This window comes from Lagopus muta, chromosome 8, assembly GCF_023343835.1.
Source record: "Lagopus muta isolate bLagMut1 chromosome 8, bLagMut1 primary, whole genome shotgun sequence".
Lineage (NCBI taxonomy): Eukaryota > Metazoa > Chordata > Aves > Galliformes > Phasianidae > Lagopus > Lagopus muta.
The window spans coordinates 30,112,732-30,133,883 of NC_064440.1; the positions used below are offsets into that span (position 1 = coordinate 30,112,732).

Here is a 21,152-nt window from a genome sequence, read left to right on the forward strand (position 1 = left end):
GGGATTGTGCTGCTGAAATGCTGAGTCTGTGGGACTCATCTTTGAAAAGCTTAGAGCTATCCTTTAATCCTATGGGTTAAGCAAACTGTAGACTGGGTGAATTGGAATCATGAGGCATTTTCTCCATGTGCTTCATAAATGGTGTAACTCAAATGAAAAGTGCAGAAAACACTAACTGGTCATCTTCAAGATGCTTTTAGATGGGCACAGAAGAACTGAGAAAAGATGAACTGTGAAGATCCTATGAGATGCTTCTTTTTTAACAAATAAGCCAGCTCTGCAGTAAAGGAATTAATGTTGTAAAGTTAGTTAACAGGCTGTTATTTTGAGAGAGTAATGAAATCTTAGGAAAATTAGTAGTGAGGTCTGATTATGCTACAGATGTGAATGTTAAGCCTTAGTGAAACTAGTACAAATATTCAATTACAGCTTGAACTGGTGATTGAGCACCTGCTGAGAAGGCAGGGCCAACCCAGGGGAGCTCAGGTGCATGCAATCTGAGTGATTGCAAGGGCTGGAGCTAAGGTCCACCCCTTCCCAGATCTCATTTAAAGGTTGGCAGCGGAGGCGAGGGGATCTTGCTGGAGATCCCTGCAAACCTGAGGCCTTCCGAGGGTAGGTAGATTCTTTTCTTTTCTTTTTTTTTTTTTCTTTTTTTGTATCTTCAGCTGCTGCATTTGAGTAAATCCTTACTCGCTGCTGCCTAGGATGTTGCTACTACATTGGCATTTGTATTTTCTATTGCTTTACAGTGTTACAAACTGTCTTGTGCAGGTACTCTCAGAAGCTTGTGTAGACAAACTAAAATAGGTTTCCAAGCTCTCTTCTGGATATACCTGAACAATTTCTCTTCCAGTGCTTGTTACACTGTAGAAGAATGAGACATAAAATAGATATGTTTTGGCTACTTCTACGGACTTCTTTCCTTTTCATATCCCTACTCTTCTCTACTAGGAAGTTATGAATAAGTTCTGTATAGGAAATGGAAATCAATTCTAAGTGTAACCTCCATTTTCATGCAGACAACTATGGTATTTACAACCTCAGATGTTTATAAGACTCACTTTACATGCATTTGATTATCTTGAAGATAGTGTTTAAAATTCCTCTTCTAAAATTGTTTCTTTGTTTTATAACCAGAAAACTTTCTATTCATGTTAGACTACAGACAGAAGAAAATAACAAACAGTTTCTGCCTGTTCCTTGCCTTTGAGCTTGCTGGTTAGAACAGTCCAAATCACATGCTAGGTTTTCTTAACATCATGGAGTTGAGCTTTGTGTGGTAGGAGATGGATGGCATACAGTTCCTAAGATCTTCTGATCTAATTGTCAAGACAATTCCCTGTAGCTGAACATTTCTTGTGCCTGGTTACTGATAAAATATGGTTTTGTTCACTAAGAGTTAAGAACTGTATGGGAACTTCAATATGAGACTTGGCATAAACCACTTGTATTTTTCTTTCTGATCTCCTCTGAGAAGGGGGAAGGAAACTTTATGGCATTTGGGTATTCTCTCAGTAGCAGACTTGGCAAGTTGTTTATTTGCACTTAGTTGATGTTTGAAAGGTTTCCTTTGCAGAATGTCTGGAAGCTTTTCTTTTTCCTTCAAAGCTCAGACTTTATAAATGCTAATGATTCTCAAGTGGGAGAAGGGACTGCTCAGCCTTGTCCCTTCTTCCAAGTCTGCCAGTGAGGAAGTAAGCCTCTTAATGTGCTTTGAGTGTTCTTCCTGAAGCTTTGCCTGACCAGAATTTTACTCTTGTTACCCACTTGGTTAGGTATTTTAAACATAGCTGTTTATTTTTTTTAACTTCCTTGGAGCAGCCGCAAAGAATACAAGTTGGTATTATGGAGAAATGTTTTTTCCTTAAAGCTACCTTCTGATAAAAATCAATGGATTCTCTTTTCTTAGCTGATTTACTACAATGAATGACGTGATTTCTTCACAAGGCTTTGTGTGATCAAAACTAACATGAATTTAATGTTTCTAAAGCGTGTATAAGAAACAAAGGTCTGAAAAAGATATGGAAGTTCAGGGGAAAGAGTAGAGATTCAGTACAATCACAACTATTTTTTGTAAATGCATTTGAGTAATACACATGCCAAAAACTTACTAAGCATTTTTCTTTTTTTCAACCAACTTAGGAAATTAGAGAATTTATCTTTCGTCTATTACGTATGTTTATTAAAGCTCTGCAGATAGTTCAAATAATAGAAGTACTCAAAAAACCACTTACAAATAAACAAAATGGAAAATGCTTTTAAGTTGGTGCTTAACGTTTGTTTTTTTTTCTCCTGAGTGAAATCATAAACAATACCATACGAACTATGGGTGAATACTAAAAAAAGGAGTGGGGAGGGTTGTAAAGTAACAAGTTTTTAAGTAGCAAATTTAGTATTACAAATACTTGTTTGTAAGTGACCTCTGCGTGGTTTCATGTTGCTAGGACTAGTTGTCCAAAACAGTTGTAAAGCTTCTGAGTACAACTTAGGTTTTTATATTAGGTGCTTGCATCTATTAAAAGTGAATTAGTACAGTGAACAGATAAGCCAACACTTCAAATGTAATTAAAACATGGAGTGGAAGGTAGAGTATGTGTTTGTTATGTGTGGCTGAACATAGTGATCATAACCAACTAGTAAAGCCAATTCCTTGTACAATTCATCCTGTTATGAAGTCAGTTTGAGAAATGAAATATCATAGAATGGGTTAGGTTAGAGGGGGCCTTAAAGATCATCTAGCTCCAACTCCCTGCCAGGTGCAGGGTTGCTAATTAACTGGATCAGCCTGATGAGGATCTGATTCAACCAGCTGTGAGTGACTCCAGAGGCAGAGCATTCAGAACCTCTCTGGGCAGCTTGTGCCAGGGCCTTGCTGCTCTGAGTAAAGAATTTCTTCCTAAAACGTAACCTAACTGTCCTTTCTTTTAGTTTAGAGCCATCCCCTCTTGTCCTATTACTATCACATTGTGTAAAAAGTCAGCCCTTCTACTACTTGTAAGCTTCCTTTTAGTACTGGAAGGTTGCAGTGAGGTCTCTTCGTGGTCTTTCTCCAAGCTGAATAAGCCCAATTTCCTCAGCTTTTCATCATTGGAGAGGTGCTCCATGACTTTGATCTTCTTCATGGCTCTCCTCTGGATCTGATATTTAATAAGGAGAATACATAAATAATGAGAACCTAGTTCAGCTCAAAATGTAATTAAATCCCCAGCTGTGTATTTGCTATGGATTATTCAGTGTGGAATGCACTAGTAAATAACTCTTGGTTTTTTCTCAACTCATTTAAAAATAAAGAGTGCAGTGCTTAAACATTTGTCTCATTTAGTAATATGGTAAACTGTGATGCCAATTTCATGGTGCCTAGTATGAGGAACAAAAACATACAAAGGGCTCAAGTCAAGCTGTACTGCCCTGCATAATACTTTTCAGTGATGACTTGCTGTTGCAGCTTGAGTAACAGCACTGATGAGTGTGTAATTCTCTGCCATGGCATCAGTGCCTCTGGACCAGCCTAATGCATTCCCTGCTGTTATAAAAAATAAAATGTGCTTGTGCTGAACTCTTTGTGTGACAAATGAAAAGTATATGCAAAACAAGCTTGCTGTATCAGCACAGTAAATCGATGAGCACTTGTCAGTGGCTTCCTGACCCAAGATTTGAAAACTGAACTCTCTCAGAGCAGAAAGCAATATTTTTTTGAGAGGGGGGAAAAAAAAAAAGAGGAATATTAAATAAGATCTCGAAAAAGTTTTCCAAGACTAGAAGTGGCAATTAATTTATACTGAAAGCAAGAGTAAGCATGAAACCTGAAATAGGGTCTGTTTCAGAATCCTGTTTTGTTCATATTTTTTTAATGTAAGTGTACACTTACATTATGTAGGAAATAGTGTTCAGTCCTGTGGGGGGGATGCATGGCTATAGGGTTTTAGTATTTTCAATTTCCTGATGATAAAAGAGTGGTAGTGGTTAGGCTTGAACCATTTCTTCTGACTGAGGGAGAGAAAGGTTCTGATCGAATGCTTGACTTGCTCAGTTCTTTAGTTATGCAGCTGTTACTTACCAGATTGTTGGACTTGCACTCCATTTCATAGTGCGTGTTGAATATTGTCTTGTGAGATAGTAATCTTAATATGAAAGGTTATCTTTATATAGATTTTGCTACATAAATTATTTTAAGATGTTAGCTTGTGGGATAAAGTTTTCCGTGCTAACACTTCGGAAGAGCTTTACCAATAAACTGTACAATTTCAACTCTGAACTGATTTGAGTGGCTGACATCTTTTGTGGAGTGCATTCTCAAAATGGAGACTTGAGAAAATCTCTCAGTAGCACGTACCAGTCAGTTGACATGAGTACTGGAAAATGCACGAGATGTAGCAGAGTAAGATGGAAGTCTTTTTCCTTTAAAAAAAAAAAATCCTTCACTCTTTAAAGTTGAATGCAAATGCTTTAAGCAATAATGTGAAGTGTTCATAAGGATTATCAAACATAACTGGGAATACAGTGATCTCTTCTGTTTTCTTCACGCTGCACTTCATCAGTTTGAGTAATTGCTGTACTTTGACTCATGACTTATTTCTAAAGTTAATATGCAGCATAATGAAACCTAATTTTTGTTTTTACCAGTTTTATCAATCTGTAAAACAAAACTTGATGAGCTGAAAGTTTTTCGTATTGATTTAAACTACTTGTTTTTCTATGCATACTGTAGTTCTTTGACAATCAGCAATAAGACTTGCAATGCAACTGCTTTTGTCATAATGAAGAGTTTTATGTTTAATTGTACCTATCCATCAGTGCGTGTAATGAGGTGACTTTCTGGTCAAATGAATTGAGTTATGAATTCAGCTTGAGCTTATGAAACTTATTGGCTACTGCAGAAATATTTCTCATCTGAATTTGATTTGCCTTGGTATTTCAAGACATGTTCTACAAGTCTCCTTGGCTGCTTTAGAAGGAATAATGATCCTGTTGATAAGAGGTGGTTCCTCTGTGTATGCTTGGTATTTTTGTTGCATCTTTACACAGTGGAAGATGTTAAGAATAATCTTTTTTTTTTATTTAGGTAGGAGTAGAGGAAATAAAAATCCAAATTGAACAAAATATTCCATTACAGTCTCAACCTGTCTGTAGATCAAAACTAACTTCCTAATCAAGATTTCTCAGTAGGGGTAATTAAAACAGTTAATAAACTTGTGGTCTATGGCAAGTCTTCACACTGGCTAGCTTTGCCCAAGATACATGAAAAATTTCATTGCTGGCTCAGCTCTTGATGTGTCCTTGCAGTTAAGAAAACTGAAATCTCTTGACTCAGTCTGACAGTATTGCTGGGATCACTGTAACTTTTGGAATACACATTTTTCTTCATACAAGAGGCACTTGATTTTTGGTAATAGATTGCCTCTAAGTTTGAACTCCGTTTCTATAGCAATGAGGACTTGTGATAGAGGCCAAACTTTCTGAATGACAATAAGATGATGGGAACTCTAAAAGCCTCTGTTATGACTTACCTGTCAAACAGTGTAACTTCCAGCAGCCTTCTTTGGCATGACATTTTCCTTACTCACAGTTGTAAACTAAACATAAATACAAGTTTCAGGATTTCTGTCTCAGCATAGGTTTCTGAGAAATTAATGTTTTGAATTACTGAACTGCATTTCCAGAAAGATGGTGGGGCATAACTTGGTATGCAGCTTCAGGCTTCTAACGTTAAATCTAATTCTTAAAAATAAATCCTCCCGTTATGTTGTACAATTGCTTCTACAAATAGTGATATTTAGTTCACAGTTAAATAGTATCTTTTTCAACAGGATGATTGATTAGCCAGGTAAAACCAGTGAAATAACTGATTGGCTGCTGAAAATTATGCGAAGTTAGTCAGTGCTGCTTAGAAAATTGGAAGCTAATGTGTAGTTTGTGCTATTGCTAATATTAACTCACTGGGGTGACCATGGCAGTAACACAGTTGTTGCTTCATATTGAGAAATGTGAGGTAGAACAAATCTCTGGAATAATGATTAAAGTCATACTGTAGGTTTGGGTAGCTTGTACTCAAAATGCTGCTATTTCCAGTTGGTTTACAGGTAGATTTATGTGACAACTTTTTTCAGCTAATCAGTGCGTGTAGATCTTCTGCACTTTAAGTAAACTTAGGAAAAGCACTGTTACTGAAAGCCTTTTGATTTTAGGTTTTCATGCTTACAAGTGTAAACAGTCTACTGCTTTTTGCTTTGTTTTCAGTTGAGGCATGCTTTGAGGATATTAGTTTGTATTCACAAATGAAGCTTGTTACTACTGAGCATCAAAGAGCAAGTTTATTTTAATGTGCCCTTGACAAATTAATGTTTATTTTAAAAGATTCCTGCATGATAGTGTCTCTACAAATAATGCTTCTGGAAAAAAAACAATTGAAGATTTGAGAAGCATTGCTGAATTAGAGAGGAAAATTCTAGTAAATGCAACCTTCTGTTCTCTTTGACAGAGGTTAATGATCACCTAACATTATCTATAATATAGAAATGACTGAACAGTTTTTGGAGTTGTTTAAAATAGTCTGATGCTAGGAGTTGGAAAAACTGCTAATGGTCAGCTTTGCCTCATTTAAAAATTAAAACCTCAGTCTCAAACGTTTGTTCATTTCTTAATTAGTATAAAGTTAATGATTAGGAAGCCTCTATCTTGATGCATCTGCCTTGGTCCTCCTGTGATAAGAGAATCTTGGCATATGCCTGGTCAGCATTTCCTTCGATGTATGCCAAGTTTTAAATTAAATTACAAGGATATTTTGATGCAGGCAAGGCCATTATAGCTTTATCTGTCCTTAGGAATTCCATGTCGCAGCTCTGATATAAACATAAGAAATAAAATGTGTATTTATATCTTAGTAGCTTTGTACCTCAGTGACTTCAGATAGGTCAAAATAATGTAGTAGAAATAAAATTAAATACGTACCTTACACTTTTTCCAATATTTTATGCTGCATCAGAACTTGTTTGTGGCTTCTCAAGTTATGCTATTGGCTATGTTTCAGTGCAGTGAAGGAAGCCATAAATTCTACAGTAGCAATCCTGTGCTATATGTAGGTCAAAGTATTAAAAGACCATATGGATGTTCAATGAAAGTATTTTTGAAAGACATGCAAGGTATTTTCCTGCCTGCGTTTGGATGGTTGTAGAGTTCCTAGTTAGTTTATAAAATCTTTCTAGAAAGCAGTTATTTATTCAAATGTTTAAATTCTTGATGCAAGATTATGCCTTTGAGGTAATGATCAGGGCATGAGTAATTTCTAGCAATTTGGACTAAAGACTGTGTTCTAGAGGGATAAAATGCTCTGGTAAAAATGTTGGTTTTAATCAGCCTATCCACTGCTTGATGTCGCAATTACAGGAAGGTCTTGGGCTCAGCACTCTTGGTCCTGTCAGACTTCATTTGTATGATTTTTTAGTAAGATAGGCAACCATTTCTAGTCCTCCCCACTAAATATATATATATATATATATATATATATATATATATATATATATTCTGCAAGTCTATCTACAGAGACTGTGGAAACTAACTATATCTGACTTGAGAGACTGAATATGAGCCAGCAGTGCGCTCTGGCAGCTCAAAAGGCAAATGGGATCCTGGGCTCCATCAGGAGAGGGGTGGCCAGCAGGGACAGGGAGGTGATTGTCCCTCTCTACTCAGCTCTTGTGAGGCCCCATCTGGAGTACTGTGTCCAGGTGTGGAGCCCTCAGTACAAGAAAGACATAGAGATTTTGGAAAGGGTCCAGAGGAGGGCGACTAAGATGATCAAGGGGCTGGAGCACCTCCCCTATGAGGATAGGCTGAGGGAGTTGGGCTTGTTCAGCCTGGAGAAGAGAAGGCTGCGGGGTGACCTCATTGCAGCCTATCAATACCTGAAGGGAACCTACACCCAGGAGGGGAGTAAACTCTTCAAAAGGGCTGACAACAGCAGGACTAGGGGAAATGGTTTTAAGTTGAAGGAGGGAAGATTTAGGTTAGATGTTAGGGGGAAGTTCTTTACTAGGAGAGTGGTTAGGCCCTGGAACGGGCTGCCCAGGGAGGTTGTGGATGCCCCGTCCTTGGACGTGTTTAAGGCCAGGTTGGACGGGGTCCTGGGCAACCTGATCTGAATATGTATGTTGGTGGCCCTGCTAAGCAGGGGGGTTGGAACTACATGATCCTTGGGGTCCCTTCCAACCCGGGTGATTCTGTGATTCTGTGATTCTGTGACTTAATTTAGTGCTGTTAAATTTGGTTGGGGTAGAAATAAATAGCCTATATGCATTCATCACTGAGGGCTGTATATATAGGCATGCTGGAACTGAAAGGCTACTTTTGTCACTTACGAATGTATCCTGTAATAGTTTGTCAGGTAGGCTGAGTTATATAGTGGAAATGCCTATGAGCAAATTTATTAAGCCTGTGTGCTTTTTAGTTGTAATGTGTGTATAAATTTATGAAAATTTATTTTTAGCTGTAGAGTATTAGCTATTCCATTTCTAGGTTGGATGTTAGTAAGTTGTTCACTCAGAGGGTGGTGAGGCTCTGGAACAGGTTGCCCAAGGAGGTTGTGGGTGCTCCATCCCTGGAGGCATTCAAGGCCAGGCTGGATGTGGTTCTGGGCAGCCTGGTCTGGTGGTTGGTGACCCTGCGCATAGCAGGGGGGTTGAAGCTAGATGATCATTGTGGTCCTTTTCAACCAATGCCTATTTGAGGATTTCTGGATAATTTTGTTGAATTTCCTGTGTTGATAGCCCTTAAGTGTTGTCAGACTTCTACTGGAATGTGCCCTGACACTTGGAAGAATTACACAGATTTCGAAAGGTAGGTGATGTTCATTATTTTGTCAAACTCTGGGTTAATTTTCAGCCACCTAAGTCCATGCAGGAAGTTGGTGAGAAAAAAAAGTGATAATCAGTCATTTCTAATACAAGGACAGTGAAGGTGTTCTGAGGCATTTTTCAGAACTTTATCAAACACATCTGTGTATATCCCTAAGCGTGTTCTCTGAAACTAGAGCTCTCTGATCAGTGTGTTCATCTAGTACCTTCTTTTCAGGAAACCTAACTTTTGAAGTCCCATACTTGCTCTGATATAAGGAAACTTAATTGCGTATATGTTCAATAGATAACAAGGTAAAAGAGCATGGTAGGAATATCTATACTAAGATAAACATAGTTTATACCATTGTTACATGACTAAAGTAGTTACTTGGGTCAGATACTATTTATTTTTAACAACTGTGCCAGCAATTATTATGTCTGATGAAAATAAAAGGGACCAATAATGCACTGGAGTTTTCCGTACTACTTTGTTCTTGTTCCTTTATTTGAAGAAGTTAGAGTCTTGTGATGTTTTCCTCCTCTACAGTATGGAAATTAATTAGAAAGAAATTGTGGTACTTTAACCTGATTGTCTTCTTGATTTTGGAGGAGTTAAAAAAAAAAAAAAAAAAAAAAAGCAACTTAAATTGAGCAACCCAATCATTCTATTTCATAAGCAGTGTGCGACAGCAACGAGTTCTTCATTATTTTTTTTTTCAGTTTGCCTCCAAATATTCTGAATTCTATTTCCAAAGAACCAAGAGGAATTGTTTTCAATTTTCTTCACAAATCTTTCCTTAAATTAAGTAAGAGTAGTTCATTTTCTTCATTTTAAAATGGAACACAACTATTGATCTCAATATTTTGTGCATTGACAAGTTAATCTTCAAGGTTCTTCACATAAAACATTTAGTCTAATTTATTTTGCTCAGTTTCCTTCTCTTCTCTGCTGGAACCAATAAAATAAGGTTTTGTTAATGCCTTTTCCAGGAAGTTGGAAATAACTTCCTCAGATTTGTCTTTTAAGGTGTTGTAATAAAACATTTTTAGCTAGCTCGAGCAATTTCAGCATTAGGTTGCTTGAAGATGATGATTAGCACTAGCTTGTTTGGTACATGCTATTGTGGGTTTTTTGTGTGTGTAGTGACTATCAAGGATGACTGTAATGAAGTTAAACCAGAGTTACGTGGCTATGAAGTGATGCCATATTATGCAATCCTTATACAGAAATAAAATTCTTGTCACTGTTTGTTTTTTTTGCAGATTGCTCATGGTTATGAAACCTGCATGACACCTTTAAATAATAAGACATCTTAGCGAATGTGTTTTAAATTTCTCTTTAAATGATTTTGATTGGTTTTTGGAGGATGGATTTTGGCTGCTTTGCCTCAGATTCTTTTTAACCTGAGCTTAAAAAAAAAAAAAAAAAAAACATTTACTGTACTGCTATTTCATTTCTGCTGACTCTTTCACTTTGTGTGACTGCTTTAATGCTCTTTGAAGATAGGCCTAGATAGATGTATTCTAGGTTTAAGTAAATCTAATCCTATAAAGATGCAAAAGAATCAAACGAAGCCAGTAAAAGCAAAACAGATGTGCAAGGAAGATTAAAATAACTTAGGCATCACTGAAAATGTACTGATAGTTAGTGTTAGAACTGTAATCATTCTGCTAACTTATTATAAACTGGAGTGCAGGCCAAGAGCGTACTTGATGAGCACAAACAAACCAATGGAAGCTTTTTTCTCAAAGGAAATGTGAGCTAATGAGTCACTAAAATAAAATGATGGTACTTGCCAAATTACAGGTACAGTTCTCTCCCACAGATTTACTCTGAAAGTAAATTGCTAATACTGGTGTACAGAGAACTTGGTGAGTGATCCAAAAGATATCTATTAGTGGGGATAATTTTCTATTCTTATGTCTTTAGTCTTTGCCAGAGTAAACATTTGTGATGATGAATGATATTATGCAAACCCACTGAAGTAGGCCAATCCTTTCAAGTCAGCATCCAGGAAGGAAAAGCAAGAGTCCAAGTAGGCTTCCCACTTGATGAGCTTCCTTTCCAATTATGGTTCAGCTATATTTCATGCTCTGTTACATAGTCATACTGACCAAGCCCTGCCAAAGAGGGCCAACTTAAAATCTATTGTCTAAATGCTACATTCACTGCAGTAATATTTGCTGGCCTTTTGACAACATCACGAACTTGGTGAACAAGTTTGGTGAAGTCTCTGAGCAGACTGCTGGTTTTTAGAGTACTTCAAAAATTACCTTAATACCTTAAACTGTGTTGCTGTACCTTTTGTGTTATTTTTTTTGTCCTGAGAGAATTTTTTTGTTGTTTTCACTTGTTCTCAAGAATATACAGAAGTTTGCATAAAAATAGCTACAAGGATATTAATGTCATGGTAGATATGCTTCACAGTTTCACCCGCAGTTGAAGCCTTTCAAAACATGAGTGATGAGAAGATGTTGCAATACCAGTGCTCTGGCAAGGTAGCAGTGAGGTGGTGGAATGCAGGTAACTTATTGCTATCCTCAAATTTCTATTGACACTTCTCTAATTCTAGTAATTTTTGCACGGAATCATTGGATGCAGGCTTATGTTCACTGCTGATACAACTCAGTGTTACAAAACTTAAAAAATACTATCATTTCTTTTGTTATGAGTTGAATATATGGTAAAACTAAATCAAGATTTAAAATATAGCTTAGCTTTCTTTTGTCTCCACACTTTTCACCAGTAACAAATTTTCTCAATTTTCTTGCTTTAGCACTTGGAAAACTCTTAATTGACTAGAAACAGGCAATATGCCAAAGCAATCCTTTGTGTAAACTGTGCCATTAATTACTAGCTTACATTAATTAAAGTAAATGCAATCATGGGGGCATGCTGGCAGTGTTAAAGTTAATGATCCGAGATATTACTTAATACACTTTTGAAGTTCATTCAAGGGAGATTTTTAAACTGTAGGAATTAAAATGAGGTATACAGTATGGCATTTTGGTTCACTGTGGAATGGCCCTGATAGGTTTCATGTCATCTGGAATATACTCACTACAATTTCCCAATACAGTTTGTACAAAGCTTCTGTTTCCGCTAATATATTTTGATTTGTAAACTGCTTATACAGGTGTTGAGAAAGTCAAAATCCCAAATTACATTGAAGTGCTGCTTCAGTTTTGGGAACATTTTGTTGTGTGTGCTGTTACTGGTGAGTTTAAGAGAGAGGATGTGAACTAATGGCTAAGACAGCAGAGATTGTAAAATCACTGTTGTATATTGAGATAAGTGGAATCAAGTCTAACTAACTTAGTATTTTTTTTTTTCTAAGACTTTGGAACTGCACTCAATTTTACCAGACTCAAGATACCATTTTAGGATACAGAAAGCTATATTCTCTGTATCGTTACACTGTTTGAACACAATCACTTTGAAAGAGTGGATTTGTAAGAGTAGAAACTGGGAACTCTGTCTGTAGTTTGCTTTTGATAATGTATTTATAGTTGTCACTGATGTCATTCAGCTGTGTCTGCCCAAACAGCTTTTTGGGCAGCTTTTGTAGGGATAATTAAATGTTTTTAATGTCTTAAACTTACGATGAAGCTGGACTTAAAAGATCTGTTTTGTCATTATTTGTCTTAAAATTTTTAGTACCTCTCTTCCTCGCTTGTCAGTTCTGCCAGTCTTGGACAAATCTTAACAGCTGCACAGCTCAAATCTTCTACCTAACTGTGATTTTGTGCTCTGTGTCATCATGGTCATCACCAATTTCTTTCATAAAGCATCTGTTAAAAATGCTGCAAAGTTACAGTCCTGAAATGCTGAGTTAACACATGTGGGGACCAAAGTAAATTACAAGTTGTGTTTTACTGAATGAGTGCTCGAAAGGCAGAAATCATGTGTGGACTTCTTTCAAAGACCAAACAAGTTTTGTTAACAGCATGACAGTTCTCATATTAGTGAGTTACCCAGGTCTGCAATCAGTAATATTAAACAAGTTGCTATGACAAAATAATTGAAAGGACTGTTGAAGTTTATGTATTCATGTTAAGAACATGCATAATGAAGTGTTGGTGAAATCTTTATTTTTTGAAATGAAGAGCAAATGCATGCTAGCAGTTAGTGTAGATTGATAGTATAGAATATATGGATTATAGGATGTAATGCTCTTAAACCCACAAATCTTTGGATAAAATTGCAGTGTAAAAATATAGATCACAGCAGTCTCTTCTGTAGGTTTTAAGAGCCATACTGCTCAAAGCATAAGCATGAAGTTAGTATTATATTTTTAATGTATATTATGACAATTAAAAAAAAATGTAGGTGTAACATACCTGCATATTATGTGACCCAAGTCCTGGTTACACCTGGCTTTAAATCAAGAGATATCTCTTTTTTGCTGCTTTTGTTGAAGGCATCCTGTTCTGAACAGGTGAGTGTGAGTTACGCTCACCTCCATGTTTCAGTTCACTTCCCTTTGTCAGTGAAATTCACTGAGCCTGATCTTTATTAATAAAACAATCTTGAGAAACTCTCTGCAATCACCTTTTTTTATTTCATGTTTAAATTAGGTTACTGAGTGTAAGAGGCTATACTTCTAAAGGTGCATGATTAAATAATTTCATTGCTCCAGTGTTCTAGAAATTCTCCTTGTACCAAAGAGAACATCACTGCAAATGCTTCTTTGACAATGAACAGAGAATTAAACCACTGTATTACATTAATCTCTGTGATTATGCTAACCTGTACCTTTATACAGTTTTGTGGGAGCTGAATCTTAAAAGTGTAAAGTGTCAAATTTCCTTCTTTGTTAATAAATGAGGGGTGAGAAGTGGGCTGTACAACAAGAGAGTTTAACAGCAAAATAGTGAGCAGAAACCTTGATCTACTTCTCTGCCCTAGAAAATAGATGTTATGTCCTCTCCTAGAGTGGTGCATTCTAAGTCCTGAACTACCCAGTGCTGTAGGAGCATGACAACAATATCTGCAGTGGGAGATGCCTGTTGCAAATTGTGCTGGCTCTCAACACAGCTGCTGAAGCTGATAACATCACCCTTTTCCCCCAAATTCTTGCTATAATGTTTGCCTGGACTTTTGTTTTGCTTAATTTAGACTGTAGCTTTTCCAAGGCTGCTCTTCTCTTGCATTTCTGCAAGGGTCTTTTTCCAACTGCCTGTCTTGGATTCAGTGTTTTCCTTCAGGTTCAAATATTTATCGGGGAGCTGAACAACTCAAAGTGACATTTTTGCCCAAAGCACTCTGCAGAAATTCATGAGTGATTCTACATGTCTTGTAACTTCAGGAAGGAATGAGGAAAATGGGTCTTTGCTGAGGACACATTTTTCGGGTTGACTGCCAGCAAATGGTAAATCATTGAAGTATATATCACATAAAGCACTAATGAAATGACAGCAGCCTTATTAACTGTGCTGTAGTAAATAGCTACCCCATTTGAGCTGCTGGAGGGAGAAGTCAGGAGGAATGCCAGAAGCCAGTGATTTGCTGCGAAAGCAGAATGTGTGTGGATAGTGACGAAAAAAAATGAAGAAATGTCCTAGCACAAAAATTGGTTGATACCTCAGTAGTCTTAAGACTTTTTAACTGTAGACCTATGAACTGCATAATGTTAAGAGTGGAATTGATTTAAGAGAATGGTGCAGGCAACAAAACACAGCACCTGCAAGACTGAAGCCATTCTAAATACAAGGGTTTTTGCTGCTATCTGTACAAAAGGAATAATTTCTGATGAACTACATACTGGTAGTGTGGTTTTTCACTGCTGGTGTCTGGGATCAAAAGACTTCTTTTGAGCTCAGGTTTTTGAAGAGATGAATTTCAGAGAACTTTCTCATTTTCTGGTCCCCTGTGGTTTTCCAGCAGGAGATGGATTGATGTGACCAGTATGTTCTTAATTGTCTTGGTTTTGTTATTGAAACTCAGATAGTATCAAATACCTTTAACTATAGGTAACTGAGTCTTAATTGTTAGGATTCTTGTTTACCTGTTGTGCCTGTAAAGACTAGCATGTATTTGCCTAGTATATAAGACAATGGATCTCTGACTTGTAGCAACTGCTGGAGTGTTTTCTCAAATCATTATTGGTAATTTCATACATGAGACAGTGGAACTCTTGTGCGTGTAGAGTATAGTTCTGTACTGAATCCTTGATGACCTTTACTAAATGGTGTTTCCCAGAAAGTATGTTTTTCAGGTGTGCTGTGTATTTACTGCATGCCTGGCTACTTTTCAGTGCTGCAGTGATTGCAGTGCAGCTGTATTTCTAGTATTGGTTCAAGAGCTTCAGTGAGAAACAGCAGCCTTCTCTGTGTCTCTCGGCTTCATGTGTTCTAGTCATCTCCTTCATAACTAGTAATTACACGTGGCTAAGGGAATCAGCGCAATGCTCCGAGCAGAGCCTGCCAGATGCATGCAGCTCTGTTTCTTGTCTTCTGCTCCTCTTTCCACTGTTTGTGTGTATGTAATAGAAAGGTCCTAGCAAAGAAGGCTAGCTAACAAAAAGCTAGTTTCATATTTAAGCTAATCAAAACATGGCTCCTTTCACTTCTTTTGGCAGCTCTTCACTTCGAGATGTTCCAGAGGCATTGTGAAAGCTCCATGTAGCTTGATGAAAGCAATGTGGTTGGTGAAACTGTGCAGAGACATTAAACAGTAATGTTCAAGAGTTGGCACAGGTTCCTAGAAATATGTGAAAGTTAAGAAATTCAGTTCCAGTGTTCTAAATAACTTTCTGCTTCCCTTCTTGCTACACTGAATGTTTTATTCCTGATTCTGATTCAGGGCTTCTAGTATTAAAGGCTGATTTCATGTATTTCCCTTTAATAATGATGTTGATGTGCCAGTTTAACAAAAAGGAATTACAAAAATAGCACAAAACAAAAACTGGTGAGAAGGTTGCATAACACAGCAGCAAATCATGTTGTGGTAATGTATTTTAATTATGTATGATTTACATTGGTTTTGTTGTTGGAGGATTGCACTTCATGGCATGCAAATAATTTAAGCCGAAATAAACTTTAAAAGCAGGGTCAACACTGAACCAGTAATTGATAGTAGGAGGGACAGTAACATCATGGGTAAATGGCCAGGTCAATGAGGCTATGTTCCTCATCTTTAAGAGTAAATAATATTTAAGTAAATATGTTGGAGATGGTTGCAGGAAAGAATTTAATAGGAATCTGTTCTTGTGAGGCTTAAAAGCCTGTGGTGTTGGCTCAAGGCATTCAGCTATTTTGCATCATCTTCCAGGACTGTTCTGTTAACTCTACTTTGCATGTGTTGAGGTGAATCCCCTGTAAACTGGAACATTTGGGATTATGTGGCAGGAAATACCTTTGAGCATAAATATTTTATCTTGAGTGTTAGCATCACCTTTGTTTCCACTGTGATGGTATTGCATAATAGCTTTAATTCTTAGTGCCATTGAAAGAATAGTAGGAAGATTTAGATTACAAGTTAGGGTTATATATGCAACTTGGAATTTACCTTGGTGTACATTCATGACTATTAATAGGAAATTGAAGAAGCTGTGCTATAATTTCCACATCTTATGAGTTATTCTATTTGAATTCTACGGTTCTACCTGGAGTTTCTACGTACTGAAAGCTGTAAGAAGCATGGATAGAACAAGTCACTTGATTTCTGTAAGTTTTACTAGTACTCTCAAAACCTTAAAGACCATAAACAAGGGCTTTACTAGTTAAATACCTTCTGGATCTTATAGTGAGATGTATATAACCAAGTAATTTATTATTCAGTTGTGAAAGTGGGCAAACACTACTGCCTGTAGTTTGGAATTAATGTCTTTTCTAAATTGCTTTGGGAGGCATTTCTTAGCCAAAGAAAAGGATAAATTATGCTAACTACTAGCATAACTGCTAATGGGCTATATGCCTATTTGCTGAATTGGGGAATGTGAACTGCATTGAGATTCATTATTACTCCAACTAATGCAAACCCTTTTTTTAATGTGCTAACTAGCATGTTAAACTTGAAACTCTTACTCCACCACTTTTGTTAGCTTAATGGATAGTGCCACATGTTACTCGTTCTCAGTTGCTTCTTCTGGACTTGTGGTCACTTGCTCTGTTTTTTGTTTAGTCTGTGAGATACCTGCTTTGGGCTGGTAGCATAGGTGTATTTTGGCTGTATTTATATTGGCTTGAGAGGAACATGATGGCTGCAGCTGCTTCTTAAGTAAAGATGTAGATTGGGGTAGCTGAGCTTATTTCCTCTTGATTGTCTAGGAGAATGGGTCTGGGATTATAGGTAGAGAGCTGTACATCAAGAGCGCTATGTTTTGAAGACATAGCAGTTCCATGGCTTAAACAAGTGAAACACAGGCTGAATTGTAAGATGTTATGTTTACAGTATAATTTATTTGGTTTATCCATGAAGTCATTCCCTTTTGGAAGGTGGTATCGTGGGTAAAATAAAAGCTAAATAATTTTAGGGCTACAGTAGGCTACATCAGGAAATGGCTGATGCTTGTTCATACAAAGGCAGAGGATTTAGGAATTGGTGTGTACAAGAAACTTGCTGTTTTGAGATTAGGAAAAAGGAGATGGGGAAGTGAATGATTGTTTCTGTGAAAAGAGCTAAAAGGTTATTTCTCTTTAACAAAGATTCTGACAAGGATGTTAAGCCAGCCGTTGTTATTGAGGCATTTAATTTTGCTTCAAAATTTACATAGCTTTCTACTTAAAGGCCTCCAAGTTCTCATCTGTTTCTATTTGTGGAGGGAAATGTATCTCAGGCTTAGATCCATAATGTAAACCAGTATAGCCCTACTTATTCAGTATTTTTGAGACGGCTTATGTCATGACTCAACAAAAATACTGTCCTCTACTTTGTCAAGCATTTCCTTTCTGGGGATTTGATTCTAAATCTAACAGCAGGCTACACTCCCTTCTTAGCAGACTCTAAGTGGTTTTAGAGACGGTTTTTAGTAAAAATTCAGAAAACCAAGGTGCATATATGTAAATATGAAAGAACTGTGTTGTGAAACCCTTGTCATGAATGCGGAGAGGTGTAGAATGAAATGGATTATGCTTTTCTGGTAATACTTCTGACCAGTTAAAGGAATTTTAAAAACTTGAAGTAGTTACGTAGCAGAACACATGCACAAACATATGGTATGTTTAAATGTGTTTGGTTTTTCTTGGTATCAAGCACCTGCTTGCTTTAGATGCTTACTGCATTATTGTTATAAAATCACTACCTTACCTTCCCCTATCTTGAAAGAGACTTCTGTCACCTGTAAGTGGCTTGCTTAAGTATTCTTTTTCTTAAGGGAAAAGGATAACTAAATCACTATCCAGGAAGCAACTTGAAGTCAGAATTCAATATTCCATGTTTAGTTCACCTGGGAACGAATTTAAAAGAAGGCTAGTTGGTGTCTCTTTAGACCCAGTATGCATTCTAAACCATATGTTAATTAATTGTTTTGTGCTTTGTTACCACAGCTATATGTTGTAGATATGCATGTACTTGCAGAAAAACGTCTTAGGAAGAAGTCTGTGCAGACACATACAGTGTTAGATTCTTTCTGATGTATTCTTTGAAGGTCATTGTCAAGTGGTCAATAATTAATAATGTGTGCGTCTGCCAGGGAAGTAGACCTGATTACCCTTGATGTGCCTTCCAGATCAATGTTCCTAATTCCCCTGCTGTTCCTCCCACATGGAATAAAGGGTAGGAGCTGTTCTCAGGGCTGCTTCTTTTTACTTGGCTTATTTATGGGAGATGTCTTCCAGAAGCTGTGAACTTCTCTAGCAGCCCTGCATTTAAATAAGGCTGCTTGAAAGACCAGAGAGGAGAAGATCAAAGCCACCAGCTCTGCAGATTCTAAACTGCTTTTCTCTCAATCTCTTTTCATAAAACCTCATCAATCCTATTCAGGATTCTGCAGATGACTGCAAATGCAACCACAAGTCAGCCTGTTGGCCCACATACTTTATTTGCAGTTGAGTATGTTGATCCAACAGGTACTGAGATGTCTAAGTGTGGGTGAAAATGTGGGAGAAATCGCAAGCTATTGTGAAACTGTAGTACAGATTGTGTCTCTGCTCATATGCTGCTTCTTGGCTGTATTCCTTTCATTACTGGTGGTGTCACTTTTCCTTTGTAAACATGCTTTCATTTTCCACTGAACTCAGATTTGAAGATCCATATTTTTTAATCTGGGCCACTGGTTAAATGGTCCTTTTGAAGGAAGTTCTAGGGCAATTATGTAATGTGAGGAATTGTGATGTAGGTTGCCATTGGTTTTTCCTGTTTGATTTACCTAGCAGTAAACACCTAAATGGTAACTAATAGAACAACAGGTTCTTGTTGTTCATCGAGCATTTCTTGTTAGTATTAAATAATAGATTTATTATTATTATAATAGATTAAATAATAAATTAAATAGATTGGTGTCCTTAAAAAAAAAAAGTGTTGTAAGCATTCTATTCTGGGTTTCAGCAAGGATTTCCTATATGTATGTATAAACAAATGCAGGATGAAAAGTCAATAGTGAGATAGGCTAGGTACAGTTAATTACTTTAGCAATTGATAGTGTTTCAGAAATTATGCTACCTTACAACCAAGTGTTCTTGTTGGACTGCATCCTAGCTTGATGTTCCTGCTTGGAAATAGCAAATTCTTCAGAGTATTTGAAAGGAAACAATTGCTTTTTGTGTGTATTTGAAGACTCTCTGTATTACTGCTGGTTTCACTTGAGAATTACCAAATTACCATGCAGGAAATAGTAATAGAGATGAGCTAGGGAGGAATACATAAGTGTTCGTGTCATTTCCCATTTAATACCTGCATCTGTGCATGTTTTTGTACAATGTCCTCATCAAAAATGTGAACAAAAATTAATATGTAGCAAGTCCTTGAGATGACATGAACTCCCAACACAGGTGAATGATGTAGAATTTATTGTATTAAAATACTGGCTTGTTCTGAAAATGTTAAGGCTAATCAGTCTAAAATATTCATTACAAACGGATCTAAATATTTCCTGCTTTAGTTCCTGGGAAATCAACACTATTTTTGTTAGAGAGATAAATTCACTGCCTGTTCTCAGGCTATTAATCTGCCATCAGCAAGAGTTTTCTGGGTTTGAGAACAATTCAACGTGTAAACTGAAAAGGTTCTATGTTAGCTGCGTTTCTCTTCCTCCTGTTCTGGCTATATTGTATGCACATACTTCTAGTATTTTCTGATTTAGTAGCTAAAGGAAAAGAAAATCATGGAACAATGTAGGAAATTTTCACTGGTTATATAAAGGATGTTTGGAAGGTGTCTCAAGGTTATTTCTGCTGGCTGCCAAACACTTCATTTATCACCTGTCTGCTCATCCACAAATGTCAGTGGGATGAGGTTTATTCTCTTAGACTGATTTTCACTAGGCCGTGGGCTGTTTTTTTGACTCTGTAATGTCCAGGACTGAGTATTGCCATTAAACCATTTTACCACGTAGTCTAAGGCTGAAAATGGCATGCTTGTGCAAACATGTACCAAGAAATCTATCTGGGAGAGATGCTGGGATGATTCTGCTCTTTATCTGAGCAGTGGTACTATAGATGCTTGATCTTGGGTTATAAGAGAATTGAACAGGAATATGTAGATTGATAGTTTGTGGTAGATGACAAGACTTAGTGCCTGAGACCAAGTACTTTTATGAATTCTGACCTATTCTAAACATTAGGCTACAAAAGACTGTTTGATGTAACCATAAATGTTTCTCAGAGCTTAGCTTGAAATTTACTCTCAGGCTAATGAAACATTCAGGATTTGATTGTTATTAGTTGCTAGACTGGATATAGGAGATCATATTAAAGAAAACTAACTGTTTAAGATATTTCTGATGTGACAAGTTTAGTCAGACTAATGCGTTCTCTTGTCATGCTTGCTGAGTGCCACCTGCATGCATGCTTTTAGCCTTGAGAAATGGCTACAGCTACTAATGAAGAGCTGATAATTTCCATTCTTGAAGTATTTTGCCCAGGCTTACTTTGCAGTAGCATGAAAACAGAAACTTGGCAACGTGATCTATGCCCTACTGGTATCTGGTCCTCTTAGAGAGACCAGAGCTGGCTGACATACTGTAAGTCATATGGTCTATAATTCAGCAAGCCAAGAATTGCCACACTGTCCTCCAGGTTAAACGCCTGGTCTGCAATTTGTGGGTTTTTTTTTTTAATTCAAGCTTTTAGTGACTTAAGCTGAAGAACAGTAACAAGGTGACAAAGGTATTCATGCAAAATACACTTGTAGAAATCAGTCTTGCGTTCCTGAAGTTT

The 21,152-nt window shown here is 37.0% G+C and overlaps 1 protein-coding gene across 6 annotated transcripts in view; it reads left to right on the top strand.

Moving 5' to 3' along the window:
* Positions 1-21,152, top strand: part of TFPI (tissue factor pathway inhibitor) — a 206,608-nt gene that overhangs the window by 33,568 nt on the left and 151,888 nt on the right. Inside the window, exon 1 of one of the 6 annotated variants that reach the window (XM_048953943.1) lies at positions 575-615. The exons of the other annotated variants lie outside the window; for them this stretch is intronic. The gene's annotated coding sequence lies outside the window, so the exon portion shown is untranslated. Of the gene's footprint in view, positions 1-574; positions 616-21,152 lie in introns of those variants that run through there. 6 annotated transcript variants of the gene reach the window in all.